The sequence below is a fragment of the Artibeus jamaicensis genome, unplaced genomic scaffold (assembly GCF_021234435.1).
Source record: "Artibeus jamaicensis isolate MK-2021 breed Jamaican fruit bat unplaced genomic scaffold, CSHL_Jam_final contig_354, whole genome shotgun sequence".
NCBI classification, from domain to species: Eukaryota; Metazoa; Chordata; class Mammalia; order Chiroptera; family Phyllostomidae; genus Artibeus; species Artibeus jamaicensis.
This window is the reverse complement of record NW_026521803.1, coordinates 29,036,065-29,055,496: the sequence shown is the minus strand read 5'-3', so window position 1 is coordinate 29,055,496 and position 19,432 is coordinate 29,036,065. Positions and strand designations below refer to the sequence as shown.

Sequence of the window (19,432 nt, the reverse complement as noted above, 5' to 3'; positions counted from 1 at the left end):
CACAGTTACATGAGAACGTGATGCCTGGAGCAGTGGTAGCCACACTGTGACCATGAGGGGCCAAGCCTGAGGACAAACGCCAATATGCTGAAAATGGTAGCCTTAGAAGGGTAGAGTGAGTCCACGAAATGTTTACTGACCCACTGAGTTGACCGACCCCTATTACCCTTACCTTCAGACTCCTGGCCATGCGAATCTACAAACACCTTTTCAAAAAGTCACGACAGTCCACTGTTCTTTTGCCAACGGCCCACACCCTGCAAGCCAGGAGGTTCTTCACCTCTCCAGACTCCCATGTCCAACCCCAAAACTGAGATCGTGGTGAGAAATACTGTCAGATAGAACCGTGTGGCTGGAAACCGAGCCCCATCAGAATGCTGAGTCCTCGGTCCCGGCAGACACTTTCCTCTCTAGTCCCTAAACAAAATGAGGAAACAGATGCTGGTTTCTTTTGTGGGCGAGCCCTCCCCCCTCCATGTGCATCCTGCAGCGTGAAGGATAATAGTGTCAGGTGTGACCCACAAGCATGCACCCGCTCTGGTCCCTGTGGCAATAAGCACGCATTTGTCCAGGACAATCCCAGTTCACATCTGTGTCCCAGAATGATTATTAACAGTGCCCCCTTTTACTTTCAAAAGTCTTCTTTTCCACAAAGAATTAAGAGTCACCTCTGGCTGCCCGGCCACACTTCTCTTTCTTCTCACCTAGTACTTCCCGCATTACTCGAGCATGAGGCCATTCTGTCTTCCCCACCAAGAGGCAGACAGAAGGCGCTGCCAGTTCACCAGAATTCATCTCGCCTCATTCAGAGCCTGGGGCACAGCAGGCGTCTCTGGCACACCCGCCAAACTGAACCAAATGTGAACGGGGTGAGAGCCTGAAGCTATAGGATTGAGGCAAACCACTACAATGTGAGCATGAGGAACAATTTTTGGAGGGAGAGTAGGAGAAATTGGGTGCTTTCCCAGAATCCTTGGCCCTGCCCACTGAGCGCTTTTGGCCCAGGGTCCTGCATGAAACTGGCAGTGCACATCCGGGCGTCCAGCTGGCTGATGCAACCTCCCTGCAAAGGCAGTCCATGACCCTTGTAACCTGTCACGGTGCCCGGTGAACAGCTGAACCTGCAGATGCCAGCCACCCTGCGGATGCAAGGGAACGGGAAGCCTCTGCTCCCTGAGGAAGCCCGGCGCACTGCAGACGGACCCGGGAGACAGACAACCAGCACGCTCTCAAAAACACTTTGACTGCGAACGCCATCCTACTCGGTGACACGGATTCTCTGTGAGACCACTTTCTGGATCTCACGGTTGAGAACTGTATCTCAGCAAATGCCCGACAAATGTGGTAAAGACCTGCTGGTCCTCCTCTGCTGGTGCTGAGATCACGATGTGGCTGCCCTGGACGAAGGCTCTGTAAGGAACAGCACGGGGAATGTCAGCCCCACCCAGGCCGGATGGAACCACGCACATTCCTTCTGAATAACTTCAGGCTCGATTGTCACGGCTACAGTTAGGCATCTCCACGTCTCTGCTGCTCTGTCTCTCTCCCTCCTGGAAGTGACTTTTACTCAGCAAGGCACGCAGACCAGGCCTAGCACTGTGCCTGGCACATAACAGACACTCCAAAAACACCAATTCCTGAGTCACTTCCTTAGAAGCCAAAATGTATTCCGGGTGTTGGAGGAAAGAGATTGCAGTGTGGGCTGTTGCTTCTCTCACAGCAATCGGAAACGCACAGAACCAAAGCTTCCCGGAACTTCGACAGCACGGACTGCATCTGTGCAGCCGGCTCAGCTAAACTGACATGTCATCCTCAAAAGCTCCTTCTGGCCCTGGCTGCTGGCTCAGTTGGTTGGAGCATCACCCCATGCACCAAAAGGTTGCGGGTTCAATTCCCTGTTGGGGCAAATACCTAGGTTGTGGGTTTGATCCCCAGTCTGGGTAAAAACAGGAGGCAACCAATGGATGTCAGTGTTTCTCTTTCTCTCTGTCTCTCCCCCCACCCCCCTTCCTCTCCCTCTGAAATCAATAAACATATCCTCAGGTAAGAATTCAAAACATAACAAAACAACACTTTCTGTGCTAAGTTAGGAGGAAGCTGGCTGGACTGACAGAGAATCTTAGCTGGACAAATTAAGGCCCTTCCATCTGAAGCCAAGGGGTAATGGGGGGAGGGGAATAGCTGGATGCTGGCTGAGGCTCACAGAGGACCTTCCCAGCCACAAGGCCCTGTGGTAAGAGAAGGTGCTGCCCTATAGACAGGACACTCCCAGCCATGGGAAGCATCTGACCAAGTGCTAATGTAGTCAGGACTGCCACACAGGGGGAACCAGTGAGGTGACCTCTGTGATGTCTACCCAGTTTGAAATTCTAGGAACTCAGACTCTGGGCTTCGAGGAACCAGCAGGATGCTTAGTCTGGGGCATGAGCAGCATATGGAACCAGCATAGGGCACCCTTAGGGGGAGCCTAGACAGAAGCCTCAGCTCGTACCTGGCCTGAGTAGGCAGCAGGGGAGAGCAGTCTGGCCTTCCTGGATGGCTTGTCTGCTGGCTTCCACTAAGAGATGAAGCCCCAGGGCAGGAACAGCACCTTGCACAGCCCTGCACATACCCCCCCACAGCAGGCAGTTGTCCAGAAGACCCCTCTTAAAGGTTCTGAATGTGGCCTCTCCTCCTCCTCCTCACTTAGGCTACCCAGGTCCCGCATCTCTCCAAGGCTGAGACCCAAGTCAGCGAAGGGTGGAGAGCCCTAGACTCTCCCTGGCACGCCACCCCCCTCAGAGAACCTAGAGACCTAAAGACTGAAGGCTGGAGGGCCCTGGTTTCCAGAGGCTTCATATGCTAATTCCTCCTCTTGGGAACCTCGGAATGACACCCAAAAAGCAAAGCAGGCCTGAGCTTTTGAGTTTCCAGGGAACATTTTTCTCCACCCTAAACCCAGGCCAAGACTGACAGCCTCCCTCCCCGCACCCCACTCTTATGCACCAGCAGTGGGCTGATGTCTAGTATGTCCTTTCTCCAAGCATGCAAACCCTGGCAGGGGTTTCCAGGCAAAGCTCTCTGTCCCAACTCCCAACCCCTGGCAGATGCTATCAGGACCCGACCCCTCTTGGTTCTGAGACCTGTAACCACCCCTCAGACCCCCCATCCCCAGCACCAGCCTGGCCTATGCACAAGCTTCCTGTCCACACTCACTTTCAAGTCCCCTGGTTTTTCCTTACATCTTATGTGTCCAGCTCTTCTTTGAATGGATGCTAGTTATATTTTATACGGTGTTTCTAGGTACTTGGTAGTTGGAAGGTTTTCAAGATTTTTACTCCGCTGTGGTACTAAAAATACTCTAAATTGGTGCTGGGATCCCCTCTTTGGACTCGTTCATGGGAGCCTTCCCTGTCTGACCTTCCACCCCAACAACTGACTTGCCACATCCCTGCAGATCCACAGACATAGCCTGAACACCTACTATGTTCCAGGCACCATCTCAGGCCCCAAGGATTCAAAACAGAAAATACTAGAGCTCTGCCCAAAATACATCAGTGCTATAAAAACGCAGTAGGGCTGGAAGAGAAGTATCCATTCTACTATTTAATTTGCAGTCTACTCTTTGCCCAGGCTGTTACAGCTTTCTAGTGGCCTTACACGTTCATACCCTGTCCCCCAGCTGGACTACCTGCTCCACACCTTCCCTGCCCTGTACTCATGCCCCCAGGGCCTGGGACAGCGCCCTGCTCACCACGGATGTGAAAAATGAGCAGGCCGGTCCCCTGACTCACTCTCCTGCTTCCAGCCGAAGCTCACTCTTGGCTGTCGCTGGATTCTGCCAGCTGGGCCTCCAGCATGACACAGCATCCCCGCCTGGCTTCCCTGATGACAGCGGCATGAGGCGTGACAAAGGATTTTCCAACAATGGGAGGAAGAGGTCTCCTCTTACTGTGTCCAAGATCCCCACCAGGGTCCCTCAGCAGCAGACCTTCCCCCAGTCCCAGGTCTGGGGCTGCTGCCCAGAGCGCTTCCTCGGGCTCCTACCCTGTGCATTGTGTTGTCCATAAGAACAACAGCAATTCGAGTTCAATGCATCTAACATTGAACTCCCCACAATCCTCCTTGCTACCCCAACCCGAGCTGACCTGCTCCAGGAACCAGAAGGTCACACCTGGGTGAGGGCTGTCACCCACCATGTCAGTGGGGCCAGAAACATGGAAGTCATTGGGTCTCCTTCCTCATCCCCCATAGCTAAGCAATCACTACAGACTTACTCTCTAAAATTTTTCAACATACAACCTTCCTCCACCCCCATCCACAGTGCCCTGGTGGCAGGCCTTGGCCCCCGTGACCTGGATGCCCTATGGAGTCTGCCATCTCCTTATCAGCCCTGCAGCTGCCCAGCTCCCAGTCACGTTCCCTTCTGCCCCAGGGCACACACCTCCACCCTGCATCAAGCCCAGGCCTCCATGCTCTGCCTGCAGGCTGAAAGCCAAGGTCCTCAGCCAGGCTCATCACTCCTCAGATCGGAGCCTCGCCTGCCTCTCTGCCCTTGTCCTCCACCTCACTGCTTCCGTCCCGCCCTGTGGCCAGGCAGCCTCAGCCTCCACACCTTTGCACTTACTCCTGGCTCCGTGAATGCCCTTCTCCTGGCTCCTCTCCTGGTTCATTCTCTTTCACCCGCTCAGATGCAGCTCCTGTGTTATCTCCCTTAGGAAGCCCTCCCTGATCTTGAGGCTAGAACAGGTGCCCCCTGTGCGTGCTGCTCTAAGGCCCAGGGAACTCGCCTACTGCTGCAGTTACTGCACCACACTGAATTTAACCACTTGCCCTCACCACACCACACTGAAGCGGATTGTTTAAGTGTCTGTCTCTCTGGCAAGACACTGGGCTCCTCGAAGGGGTAGGAGTGGGGGTGTGGGGTGGGGAAGGGCTGTGCCTGTTTACTGTTGTAGCCCTAGGTTCTAGCACAGAACCAGGCCCAGAAACAGAGCCCAAACACTACTAAGAAGCTCCTTCTAACTATAGGATGATCCACTGAACCTAGTTAGTCTATTCCACTTCCAGTCCAAACACCCACAATGCCATGGCCCCAGATGAAAACCTTCTCCAGGATGGCTACCACCCAGACCTATTCCCAAACTCACCTCCTCCAGGAAGTCATCCCAAACTGGCCCCAGACCCCTGCCATGGTGACTGCCTCCCATCCCTCACCCGACCCACCCCTGAGTGAACTAGCATTTGGCTGTGGCTTCATGGCTGGGTATGAGCCAACAGCAGACATACAGAAGTCTGAGGCCCTCCACTCACAAAACTATACGGGTGACGTGACACAGTGGGCCCCCCTCTGCCCTGGGCAGCAGCTTTGAAGTCTGAAGACCAGGGTTCAGATCCCTGCTCTACTGCTTACTTGTGCTTTGGAGGGTCACTAACCACTGAGGCTCATTCAGTTTCCTCAAATGCAAAATGGGAACAATGTCAACAGCTTCACAGGACTGTTACAAAAAGCAGGTGAGATCGGTCGTGTGAAATGCTTTGCAAAGCATAAAGCCAAACCAAGTGCTGGGTATTACCAGAGTCTCCAACGCCAACCAACCCCCTACCCAGCTCCATGACCCCCAGCACCGGTAGTTTCTGTTCTTAGATGAGTCAGATGAGAATCAAACGAAACCCAGGGGTCTTGTTCCTAGAAAAATGCACACACACAACCGCTTTGTGAACACTTTCAGGAGGTCTGAGGACCTTGCCATGGGAAGGAAAAGCAAAAGGCCAAATTTCAGAGTGCTAGAAGGCCCCAAGGCCCCCTGCCCCTCCCAGATTCCTGGATGATGAAAGATGAAAAGATTCCTGGAAAGATGAAAAGATAGGGCAGGCAAGGCCAGGACAGTCTCCAAGGAAAGGAGTCTCAACACTCCAAGGTGAATTCCAGAGCCTTTCCAGAGGTGAGAAGAAGATATAGAATTCTCACTCTTTGGGGAGTAAGAACCCCACTCTTCCCCCCCCAAATGTACCATGGTGTAGAGAAAGAAGATTGGATGAGGCATCAAAATCCAAGATTTCTTGTTCCACTCTGCCAAGGGCTCCCAGCCACTTTGCATTAAGTCATTTCGTCCCTCCGGACCTCGGGGTCCTCATATGGAGATCTGCTCATCAACAAGGCCTTCCCAGCGTGGGGTGCCTGGGATCTGAGGATGGCTGTGTTCCCACCCTGTTCTGAACCGCAGCTCTGGCCCGGGTTAAATCCAGAAATAAGAAGCAGATGTTGATAGTCAACGTGGTGGTAGTCAGGGAGGAGGCTATCACCACGGCATGGCTCTAAATTAAACGGTGTGCAGGATGAGCAGGGAGGGCAGAAGAGTGAAGCCTGCATGTGAGCCGCTGAGTGCAGGTGGCCAGCAAGTCAGCAGTGAGACCTAGAGGTAGAGGATCCACCCAAAAGAACATCGAGAGGGGCTGCCACATTGCTGGGCAAGCTATACAGAAATGCCATCATGTTTGGAGAATTCCCCAAAACTGCAATTTGCCCGTCTGTCTGTGCCTCCTGTTCCCTGTGTGGGCCCAGGATTCTCTCTCTTTCCTAACCGCCGCCTTCCTCGGGATCTGAACTGAGAATAACAGAACCCTTAAAACAAAGGCAGTGGACCCTGCAACTGAGAAGGAATTACATACAGGACAGTGCCAGGGCCCTAGAAGTGAGCTTGGGAATGAATAGATAAAAAGCAGACCCATACTAAACCACCGACACAGACCTGGGAGACAGACGCCAAGCTGAGGCAGAGCCTGTGTGAGACATTGACCAAAGTCACGGCCTATCTCGGGAGACAGCAGCCCAGCGCAGCCCAGCAGCGCAGGACCAGGACCACGGAGAACAACCTGTGAGCTCCTCATCACTCGGCAAAGTAAGCTGTTGGGTGGCTTCAGGGTCACTTCCCACCAGCTGCTTAACTTCTACAGCAGGACACACAGAACCTCTGGACCCACCTGGGAGGTTCCGAACCATCTGAACTCCAGGAAAACAGAAACATTAGGCTCGTCTTCCTCTGTTACTTGCTTCTGCATTTGCTCTAGGATAGAACGGGCATTTTGAGTCCCTTGCAACCAACCTGTGTGAAAGCGATGAAGTCCCGGGGTGAGCGCTCTAAAATACTTATGACTTGTTCCTTCCTACGGGGTCTGAATCATCTGTTTGGATGCATTATAACTTAACTGTTTCTGCTATATTATCTTTGTGTACCCCAAACAAAGTTGTGTATCTTAAGATGGGTGCTTGATAAATATTTGTTGGACTTAAACATTTATCTCCATAGTCAGAATATGTGTTTGGCAGTCAGAGGCCATATATTAAATTTTCTTTGTATACATTTCAAGCTATACAAACAGGTAGGTGTCCAATACGTATTTGGGAATGAATGGTTGATTAGCTGGCAGAGCCTAATAATCTTTCTTCAGGCTGTGTCTGAGATCCTTCGTGAACACAAACTCTGAGAAACACACACATGCACATAGGAGCTCTTTGCTCTTTGGGGGGGGCTTCTCCATCCCTGGAGCTGGAGGGGATGGGGAATATAACCTGGGATGGTGTCTCGGGGGTCTGCACTCTAAGTCTGAGAGTTCAGAATAACCCTGGGATCCTGTAAGAACTCCGCTAACACACCCAAATGAACACAGGCACGTGTTACATAACCGTGTGCATCATACAGAGTTAGTTCACGCAGGCATGATTCTGGAATACACTGGGTACACCCAAACTGATAACCACCAATGGCGTATTTTCAGATGAGTGGTAATAACAGCAACACAGACTTCTCATTCTTTAGTGGCTACTATCGTTAGGACTGGTAGCAAATCCAAAGTGTTTTGACAAAGACTAATTAGCAGCATCAACTTACCCCCTTTCTCAGTTTCAGTACTTCCTGGTGTACCAAGACCTAGTCTAGGCGGGGGAAGTGGCCACTATTTTAACTAAAAGCCATAGGCTGAGAAGAGAAATTGCAAAGAGGGGGAAGTAGCCCTTCTCCCACTCACAGTCATGGCACTTTGGGGGCCTCAATATGCTTATCTGTAAAATGGGGTTAATACCTCCTACTTCAGAGGACCCCTTGAATAAATGCAATGATACGAGGGATGGGGGGCATCACCCTGCAAAGTCAGACAAACCTATTATTATACTAGGTATCTGTTAATCACTGATGACACTGTGCCCCAGAACGCGGCACAAAATTACTGCCTCCAAGCAAGCACAATCCAGGACACACAGTTGACACAGCGGATGTGGTGATCGGTGTGCAAATCGAATCCTGTTTCTAACATTCAAAGGCAACCTGAGGGCATCCTGCGAGGGGCTAGAATCTTCTCAGGTTTGTTGGGTACATTCTGTTCTCCTGTAACTGAGTTTTCTTGAAAGCCAGACAATTTCCTCTCGACATCCGAGCATGCTCACAATTGGGATTCCTGAGGTTTTCTGCACAGGCTGAGGCTGGGCCGGAGGGCCAGGGGCTGGACAGCCTGCGGCCTCTCCCGCCCACTGGGCGGCACCTTCCTCACTCTTCTAGTTCGCGGCAGTGGTGCTCGAGCTGTGTCACTTTCGCCCGCCAGAGCCGCCAGCCGGTGGAGGACCTGGCAGCTCCAGCAGCTTCCTTCCTTAGCACTCGGAACCCAGCCCGGGAGATAATTCCCCAGGCTCTGGAATCGAGCGGGTGGGGTCAGCAAAGGCATGCGCCTGGGCATCCGGCGGCGGCAGCAGCAGCAGCAGCAGCAGTGGCGGCAGCGGCAAGGGTGGCAGCAGCGAGCGCGGCAGTGCGGGGCTGGGCCTGGGCTGGGACCACAGACCAGCCTTTGGCCAGCGGTGCCTCCTGGACGAAGAATTGAGTGGGGGGCGCAGAGCACGCTGATTTCCGCCAGGGTCTGCAAAGGTAGCCATGGCGAGCGTGGACAGGCGCACTCACAAGAGCACCTCGGTGCAAGGATCAATCCGAGCGTGTCGGGGTGGGCGACACACGCGCCTTGGAGGCTTCTCCAGCCAGACCAGCCCCCACTCCCTCACGCCGCCTAGTAGTCGGTCAGCCTGCCGGATCTGGGGGCGTTAGAGACACCGAGATAGAGACTACGGGTTTCCTGCTATACAGCCAGCAGGGTACTTCCCTGCAAACCTGGTGCACACGAACCCCAGGGTCTACACCGGACCCAAACACCCACCACCCCTACCTCCAAGTAACCGGGTCGCGCGCACGTGTGCGCGCACCAGCCGGCACAGTACTACGAGTCCAACTGGGACCACCAGGGGGCTGGCGGGACCTATCTCCACAGAGATCAGGGTCCTCGCGCGTCCCCACTACGCTGCAGTCTGCGGTTCCCGCCCCACACTCACGCTGGAGCGGTGTGTACACACACAAACAGCTGGGCGGGGGAGGCAACGCCTCACTCCCGGGGGTGGGACGCACACCGCGCCGCCAGCCATCCCTCCTCCCGTTTACACACCGCTCCCCCATCCTGCTCACGGCTGCCCCCCAACCCCAGCTTCACAAACTCCACGAAAGCAAACAGCCAACGCCGCCCAGATGGACCCCTGCTTGTCTTTTAACGCCAAAAGAGACACACTCGGTCCCTGGGACACCTCCTCCAGACGCACCCTGGCTCCCCCCACCGGCCCGCGGGAAACCCAGACCTCCGCAGCACACCGAGCCACCGCCCCCTGCCAACCCTCCCCCGAGACGGGCGTCCAGAACAAGTCACCTGCTCTTCGTCCGGAAAAACCCGAGCCGGAGCCCACCCCGTGGCCACTGGAGTCACTCGCCACCGAGAGCCAGGTTTTTCAGAGCCTGTCAACTTAACCCCCACTCCGCCTGGCGGACCTATTCCTCAGGCCCAATCACACCGTGGCGACAGTAATACTAATGTTCACAAAGCCAAGAGAATCGCCACCGTGGGGAATATCCAAAGCCTGAACCTCAGTGGATCCACCGACTCGGTGTTCTTCTCTGCTCCCATCCTCCGTGCCCCCGCGGCCCGCGGGCTCTCCGGGGACGGAGGGAGGGTACATACCGACTACTGTCTAGACGACAGCCATCCCCGCGCCCGCGGGGTCGGGCGCGCACACACCCAAACACGGCCGCTGCCACAGACACAATCCGTCACCAGAGGAGGGAGGGGCGGCGCGGACAGACTCTTTCGGGGTCCCTCCTGCAGCCGCGAGGGCAGCAGCCTCCGGCCGGGAGCGGCCACCGGGAGCCGTGCTCCTACCTCGGCGGGGCGCGATCAGAACAGCTGCAAGTTTGGCTGCTACTAAACCAACTGCTCGCTGCAGCAAATGCGGGCTTTAAAACAAAAGGGAGAGGAATCACGCTCGCTCTCTTCCTCCCCGCGGGTCGGAACCCGGCACATGACAGCAGCCACACTGCGCGGCGCCAACGCCAGCCCGGCTCCAGCCGTTCGCCCTCGGTACCCCCTCCCCGCCGGAGCTCCAAGGCTCGGCTCCCCGCGGGGCGGGGCGCCCGGCAGGGAAGGGGCAAACCTCGGGAGTGGCGAGATCGTGGAGTGCGGTCCTCCACAGAGAAGGGGGGACAAGGATGAGCACGGACGCCAGGCTGCCCCTGGCGCAGGGAGGAGCAAGGGGCTAATTGTTTGGGGTGGTTTTCCCCGGATTTGCCTATAAGGACGCAGTCCTCCTCCCGGGTCCCCGAATCGAGCGGCAAGCCGAGGTGACTAAAAGAGAGGGGGCGGACAGGGGGATGCTCACCTCGGGGTTCCTCCGGCCGCCGCTCCGAGTCCGCGTCGGGGGTGGGGGGAGGGGGCAGGGAAGGGGAAGGGAGGGAGGAGGCTCGGGAGAGCCGACTCCTGCTGCGAGTTCCGCGCGTCCCGGCCGCGGAGGGGTTCGGGCGCCCCAGCGCACAAACCCAGCCAAGAAGGAAGGGAGGGAGGGAGGGAGGGAGGGGAGCGAGGGAGGGAGGGGCGGGTGGAGGGGAGGGAATAGAGGAAGGGAAAAAAATATATCCCTGCTCTGACACAGGGAAAGAGAATGTTGGAGTGTGACGTCCAGGCCCCGCCCTCCCCTCCGGCCACGTGCACGGACTTGAAAGGAAAGAGGGCGGCGGGGAGCCTGCTGGGTAATGTAGTTCGCCTTTCTTTCCCGGGATGGCGGGCCCCGGAGAGCCCGGTGCGACTGGCGAGCTGGGGATGCCGCGGGAGCATCTGAGACAGCCCAGAACAGCGACGCCGAAACGCGCGCCCAGCGCCCCTAGACTCTAGGGGGGGCCCGGGTGCGGACCTCTGCTTTGGGAAAACTGAGGGCTTCAGCGCGTTGCAGGCTGGAGAGGAAACGTTTGGTTTTCGGGGCAGGAATGCTTTATGGATGAGGACTTTGGCGCTTAAAGTGCAAAGTCTGTCCTAATGGCAGATAAAAGGGAGCTTTGTTGGCCGGCCCAAGTGACGTTATTAATGCTGAATTAAATGCTACTGTCTGTTATTGAGACGTATATGTTATAATTAACATTTGAACATCTCTGTGGCAGGGGTGGGATGTTGTAATTAGATATACACTTTGCAACCAATTAATTTTCCATTGGCCATGCTGGGGGTTGGGACGGGGAACGGTAGTGGCTGGGAGAATTCAACACAATGGAAAATCCAGTAATCACTTAACCAAATCACCAATGTTTTCTGAATACCTACTAGGTGCCAGGCATTGATTGAGCTTGGCACAGAGAGGCGTTCGGGAGAAACGTACTGTACCGTACACCACAGGTGGCAGACGGGAGGCCTCGGGGCTGCATCTGGCCCTCCACCTTGTTTTATCCAGCCCGGCACCTTGTTTCTATCCCGCAGCAGCAGGAAGTTCCTTGCCCCTAGTTAAGAAGAAGTTACGTTTATGCAGTCCTAAAATTACCTTCAGCCCTTTGAAGGCAGCTGCCTGGCTGATGTGGCCACTGGTGAAAATGAGTTTGACGCCCCTGCTGTTCACCCTCCAAGGAAAGGGGATAAAAACTCATCAGGGAAACTGTGATGCAGTAACTGCCATAGAAATCCATTTATTAATTCAAAGAACATTTGGTGAGCACTTTCTACAGACAGGACATGTGTGGGAATGCCAAGGACCCTCAGTCCCTGCCCTCAAGCTAGAGGTCTAGTGTGAGGACTGTAAAGTCAATGCAAGTGTAGGGGATACGTTCACACTTAACATAGGCATAGGCAGAAAGAGCCAGGGAACTCTCAGGTGGAGCAGCCAACAGGATGCAGGGTGGATGGAGGTGGGAGAGGGTCAGGCAAGGCTTCCTGGAGGAGGTACTTTAACAAAGGCAAAGGAAGTGATAGGCATCTGACAAAGGCTCCAGGGTACAGATAAGGAAAGACAGTAAATTCTGAACGTCCCAGCAAGTTGGCAGGGCAGAAGGGGCAGACTGATTGGGAGTGGGGATGGAGGGTGAGTCTAAAGGCAGAAGGAGCCTGGCACAGCTTCTCACGGGAGACAGGGCTTCAGTGGGCCTTGAAGACTAGGTGGGATTTCATTTTGTGTGGAGAGCTTGCATTTCCGTCTTGAGGCTCAGCATGAGCCAAACCTTGGACAGAAAGCAAAGTGGAACCCAGCATGGTATAGTGTACTTTATAGTTAGAGAGAACTGGGTGTCACTTAGTCCACTTTCATCACTTTAAAGCCAGGTGAATTTAGGAGTGTTACATGACTTCTCTGAGGCTGCATTATGGTCAAAGGGGAGCAGAAACAACTGTATCGTAAAGTTGCTAGAGGATTAATGAGACGTGGAATAGTCTGGTCGTTAGTAAACAACAACAGAAGAGAATCCAGTCCTGTTTGTAGAGCAGCTCATTTGATTCCTGTACCGAAGGGCAGGCAGGCATGTCTTCCGCTCCCTTTTAGAAGGAGGCAGCAGGCCTACAGTTAGACATTCATAAGAGCCAAAGTGGGTACTGGAAGCCAGTTGTCTGGGTGCCAAGCCCAGTCTCCCCACCCCCAACCCCACCCCCACACACACCAGCCAAAGGACCCTGTTTAAACACACCTGACTCCTCCCCCTTCTTTGCTTCTCAGAATCTGCTCATTTTGCTCGGCAGTGTGTTATTTTTACAGTTTAACATCTGAGTATTTCTTGGGTTTACAAAACACAAAATACTAATAGCACTGGAGACTATCCATCCAGCAGACTGCTGTTTACCTGCCTTTGTTGTCGACACTGTTTGCACATTTCTGAGAGGCACGCCACCAGCAAGGAAACAAGAACGTAATTGTCTGGGCCTGGGTTCTGCTTTTACTTTAAATCACACCCCAGAGGTGAGAACAGGGTCCATCCCAGAGGTGATGAGAGGCTGCGCTACGTGCAGAATGCAAAACATCCGCGGAGAGGGCGCACCTCGGTTTGGGGCGTGCCCGAAGTGAGAGGGCCCGGAGCAACTGCACAGAGAGCCTGACTCCTGGGTTTGCACCCCACGAGTGACATTCCTGGATCTGTGACCTTGGGAAGTTTACCTGCCCTCCACAAGGGTGACCTTGGGCAGCTCAGTCAACAACCTTTCTTGGCTTTGTGAGAACCAGCAGCGATAATGTATTTAAACTGGATCCAACACACTGCACATACTTAGTGATGATGGATTCCTTTCTTCGACCCAGGGTCTTTCTGGGTCAGAGGCGTGATCCCTGGATTTTCCTTTCTGTGGAGTCCGGCCAGCAGGGTTGGTGCTGCAGGGTGGAGGACTCGTCCTCATGAGTGGTGGAGGTTAGCTTTGTCTTCAAGGAAGCTTCACCGGGTCCCAGTGGCCCAGCTCTGAACCCTCACCAGCCAACAGTGGTTATGCTCTTCCTCTCCCCACCCTGATGCCCAGGACCCTCCAATAGGTGTCCCCACTGAAGGCATGTGCTGGTCTCCCACGCTACTTCTCCCCGCCTATGGAAACGAACCTTCTGCTTTCTGAATCCTCAGAGCCTGGCTCTCTGCTTTTCCTCTAACCTAGTACCTTCACTAATATATGATAAGATAGTCTTTTCCTTCTCTCCTCCAACTCCCACCTGTTTGTATTCTTATCTAGAGCTCTCCGAAATGGCCTCTCAAGACTGGGATTCTGGCTGGAATGGGGGTCTTTGAGAGGAAGGCTCTGCGAGTCCTTTAGACCCAAGTCTCCCAGAGTGGGAAGCCTGGGGCTTACTTGGTCCCTCATCTAATGTCCCTCCCTCTCTGCTTTGTAGTTGATCTTCCTACGTGCAGGCTCAGGTCAGAACTGCTGCTGGGTGCAGAGTCAACCAGCTGACCCTGGGATTTGGTTTAATTGGGGCGGATTCAGGTGTCAAGAGTTGCTTTGTCTAACTTGTCACCACATAGCCTAGAAATCAAAAGACAGAATGTTTCTCTCTGTTTTAAGCAATTGCTTTTCCTAACCCATACTTTCCTAAGATATTTGCCAAAAGAAATGTTTCTTCTTCCTCCTGCCAGCCTTTCCTCCATCAACCAAGGCAGTTATCGTGGGTCTGGCGGGAGCCACCCGAGGGCTGGGGGAGGTGTTCCCTGCCTTCAGGAGCTGACTAGGCTAGTCTGGCACTCGTGAGATAACAGGAGAACTGATGGAGTGCCGTACTGTGTAAAGGCAACTTGCTTCCTAGAAGGCCGGAATGGACAGAGAAGGCTTCTGGGAGGAAAATGACACGGGATCCATTTATAACGTCCCACAGGGAAGAGGTCAGCAGTGGCCTAGCACTGGCCTGGGAGGCTTTGCAGAAGTAGTGTCTTTAGGTGGATGCTAGAAAGTGGGTCCATCAGGCATCGGTTTGGTGGCCACTGACCCCGCAGAAGGAAGGAAGTTACTGGTCTAGTGTCTACGCTGTACTGCGGTGTCGGCTGGGAGAGATAACGCCCTGATAGAACCAGGTTAGATTTCACCCAGGTCTCATCTCAGCTTCCACTACACAACTCCCAAGACCAACGCCTGACAGGCAGATGGAACGTGATCCTCTAGGGTTGAAGTTGGTGGTGGAGGAAGGGACATCGATAGAGAGCAACGAGCTTGAAAAAGCGAAAGCTAAGTAGGACTAAAACCAACGGATAGTTTACGGGGAGCATACCATGCATAAGGCATTGCCATGCACCCTGGGGAACTAAGTGTGTGGAACTGGGTTCCAGGTCCCGCCTGACCCAACCCTGTTGTGTGACATTTCCACTCTTTGGGTCTCAATTTTCACACCTGTCAGATGGGAGGGTTGGACTCTACAATCTCTAGAATTATTTCCCAACCTGAAGTTCTCCCTTTAAGAAGTTTGCAATTCAGCTGGCAAAAGAAGCTATACAGTTAAGTAGCCAAAAAGTATGCTTTAAAAGCTGTTTAGTTCCAGCAGGATGGAAAGCGTTTATAATATTCATTAAACAAAGCTCGGTCCGTGGGTGAACAGAAGACTAACAGATCTTGTCTTAGAAGATTCAAGAACAATAAGTGGCCCTGGCCGGTGTGGCTCCGTTGGTTGGAGCATCATCCCTTAACTGAGAGGTTGCAGGTTTGATTCCTAGTCAGGGCACATCCCTAGGTGCAGGTCCGATTCCTGGTTTCTGGTCCATGTGCAAATGGTTTCCAGTCTGGATGCATATGATCCCCTGTTTGGGCATGGATGGGGAGGAAGCCAATCAACGCTTTTCTCTAGCATCAATGTTTCTCTCTTTCTCTTCCTCTATCTCTTCCTCTCTCTCTCTAAAAGCAATATGAAAAATATCCTCAGGTGAGGATTCAAAAAATATGTAAAGAACTAGGCATTCTTCAAGTGCCTGGGAGTTCAAGGTCAAACCTTACTGCTCAGTGGTATGAGCACCTCATCCACAGATGGCCTTGTCCATGATGAGGATCTGGGCAAAGATGCACCCCCACATCTCTGCAAGAGACAAGTTTCATTGTCTAGCTACACCCTAGAAAAACTGTGCCACCCTCAGCCAGGGAGGGGTAGCCAACCTCACTGGACCAGGTGTCCTTGAATCAAGGACACCAGGCCATTGGCTGGACTTGGATTTAAGTGGCCCTGGCTCTAGCAGATGAACTGAGCCAATCAGATCGTCTTTTGCAAGAATCCACAAGAAAAGGCTGAGAGACCTCTGCTTATTGGTGACTGTGCCATAGTCTGGTGGAGAGAGAAGGGACTTGTGGCCTTGGTGGGCCAGGTGCAAGATGAATAAGCAGAGAAGAGGTGTGGACAGGGAAAGAAAATGGGAGGGAGAGGGAGAAGAATCTAGAGTAGTCTCAGTTCTGACGTTTCAATTCTCAGTCACAAAGGGCTCTTCGATTCCTGATATCTCTGTGTCCTTACAGTAACTCTTCCATTTGTGCTAGCTCCAGCACATTTCTGGTCCTGGTAATGCAAAGACTCACACTTAGAACAGCATGGGAGAGAGGAAGTGCAGAGAGAGGATTTGTGGCTGTTCTGATCCCTGATCCTGAAGATGCACTCCCCTTTTCCATCCTAGACGTCTGCCTTTTCAGCCAGCTTGTTACAGTTCCTGTCTACTCAGTCTTGTTCTGAGAGGGCAGCACAGTTTGGTCAGGAACCTTCCACAGCCTCTACATCCCTTTCTCAAAGAACAATAGCTATTATACTAATTCAGCAATTACTATTTTTCGGTCAACAAGAAATACACTTTCTGGGCTTTGTATCACTTAGCGGACCTAGCAGTAGAAGGAACTTCTACAGAAGGAACCAAGGCTAGGAGGAGTGACATATGTACCCAGGGGTGCAGTGCCAGCAGGCAGGACAGCCCCAAAACACCCCAAACATCAGGACCTACCATCTCTCAGTCCCCTGCAGCATCTCTTCTCCAGCTGCAGGAAACATCCATTTTCCTTACTGATGCATTTATAATGAGGTTCCTTTCTTTGAAATGGGGACTTCAGAGAAGTATGTGCATATGTTTGTATATATCTGATGCCCCAAATGATTCTATGCCATAGAAGAATGATCTTTATTCATATAGCTCATCAGTCAAAAATTGTTTGATCCAGCCCTAACTGGTGTGGCTCAGTGGGTTGGGTATCATCTGCAAACTGAAAGGTCATCAGTTCGATTCCTGGTTAATGCACATGCCTGGGTTGCAGGCCAGGTCCCCGGTTAGGGGTGTGTGAGAGGCAACCCGTCAATGATTCTTTCACGCACGATGTTTCTTTCCTTCTTTTTCCTCCTCCCTTCCCCTTTCTCTACAAATCAATGGATAAAATATTTAAAATATTTTGATTCATATCTATAATATATATTTTTGTGTATCTATATATTAATTATATTTAGCAAAATAGTTACTTAAAGGATGGCCTAAAGATGAAATAAGTCTTTTAAAATAATTTTTAAAATGTATGAGTTAATGGTTTGAAAGTTCTTTTGCTCTTCGGGAAATTTTTTTTGTGCCTTTGTTTAACATAAAAGCGACTGTTGATAAATATCACAGTATTCTCTTCCTGGTTCTCTAGTGGCTCATTTGGGGACAAACGTACTTGGGGCCCATGCGCTACACTCCGGATTTGGGATGTTTCTCACATTCCCCATGTGTTAATACCAAAGTGACTGCAAGAAATATGAACGATGCAGTCTGCTAAATCTGAATGAGGTTCCATTCCTTCTTTAATGTATTTACTACCCTACTGGTTTTTATTTTTTGTAGTGTAAGCAAGTGGTTTACTATGTGTAATTATAGTAGTTGAGATAGCATTGCCTGTGCGTTTTTGTATCCAGGTTTAGTTGCCTCATAAAATTAAAAATACACATTTTCTCTGTTATTAAAAAGCCTTTATAGGCACCATTGGAAAAATTACTTAAGTGACCTTTATTTTTTTACCCTAGTGTTCTAAGCACATATAATGCATTTGCTCTAACTTGGATAACATGATTGACAAGCTCACGCAGAAATGTGCATTAATCTAGGCTCGCAGTGTAGGTCAGAAGAAAAGATGGATACATCTTATAGCAGGTTTTTTTTAGCTTTTATTTATTTTTTAGAGAAAGGGGAAGGGAAGAAGGAAGAGGAAGAGAAACATTGATTGATTGCCTCTTGTTGCCCCTTGCACACCCCTAACTGGGGACCTGGCCCACAACCCAGGCATGTGCCCTGACTGGGAATCGAGCCAGCCACATTTTGGTTCACAGGCCAGTGCTGCATCCACTGAGCCACACCAGCCAGCTCCATAGCAGGAGTTTATAAATGGGAATTAGCACGTGTGAGGTGAGCAAAGGGAGGAAGGAGGAGGCAGTAAGTCCTTGAAAGTCTGTGCTGAGGAGCTGCCTTGAGCCCCTGTTGGAGGCACACGGACCAGGATGGGAATCTTGCCAGCACCCTTTACGACCTTGGGCAGTGGCGAGTGCTTTGGACTTGTGTCCTCTACCAAACAGGGACAAAAGAGTTTCTACCTTGGTGAGTTGCTGTGAGGGTTGAATGAGACCATGTGTGTGAAGCACTTACCACCTTGGAAGGGCTCACTGAGGCTCAGCTTTTAGTTTTGGTTATTATTGTTGTTGTACTGGGGATAAGCTGTGTGGGACCACGAATGAAAAGCTGACCAGTTCAAACTTTGCGGCCCAAAGGGGGATGGTTAGGTTTTATTTCTAGCGGTAAAGCAGACACTGGAGTGACTGGGCTCAGGCCCGAACTAGATCCCAGTGATCCTCAGGGGTCCTTCTGCACGGCCGCTGTAGGGGGCGGGGTGGTCAGTGGAGCCTGAGGGACAAGGTGCAGTCAGTCCCCCGGTGCCACAGGAGTTGACACTCTGTCCCTCTCTCACCCACGTGCAGACACAGATGCGCTCACCCCATCTCTTCCTCTGCTTCAACCATGTTGATTATCAAATTTGTTTATACTCTGCTCTTGAGAGAAAGAATTGGAGACAACTTTTTAAAGTCTAAAATATACCTAGTATCTGAGAATAGGAGTTTACACAAAAGATGCTTTATGAGATGATTAACGCTTTTATAAACGGAGTAACCACAGTTTCTTTAAATAGCAGCTCCTGTGGTGCATTCAACGTGAGATCTGACCAACAACATTTTGCTTCACTAGCAGCTCTTCTCGTATATGTCAGCCGAATGAGTGTGTTCACAGCACTGGCTGTTTTGATTAAGTTTGGTACTTTGATCAAGTTTGGTACTTGAATAAAAAATTTTTGAAGGTTTTATTTATATTTCCAGAAAGAGGGGGAAGGAGGGAGAAAGAGAGGGAGAGAAACAGATTGGCTGCCTTTCACATGCCCCCATCTGGGGACCTTGCCCTGAACCCAGGCATATGCCCTGACTGGGAATCGAATTTTCAGTCTGCAGACTGGCGCTCAATCCACTGAGTCACGCCAGCCAGCAGGGTGGTACTTGAATACATTTTATAAGAAGCTTTTTGAATTTATTTTATACTGTCTTAAACCAAAGTAGGGGCTCTGCTGTATATATATATATATATATATATATATATATATATATACATAATATATATATATATATATATAATGA

At 51.9% G+C, this 19,432-nt stretch overlaps 1 protein-coding gene across 2 annotated transcripts in view; it reads right to left on the bottom strand.

Moving 5' to 3' along the window:
• The window catches only part of CTIF (cap binding complex dependent translation initiation factor), a 242,874-nt gene extending 231,855 nt beyond the window's left edge, over nucleotides 1-11,019 (bottom strand). The window contains exon 1 of one of the 2 annotated variants that reach the window (XM_037165004.2): nucleotides 10,718-11,019. The gene's annotated coding sequence lies outside the window, so the exon portion shown is untranslated. The remainder of the gene's footprint in view (nucleotides 1-10,717) is intronic. The other variant, XM_037165005.2, reaches the window with a different exon arrangement.
• Nucleotides 11,020-19,432: the final 8,413 nt, after the last annotated feature.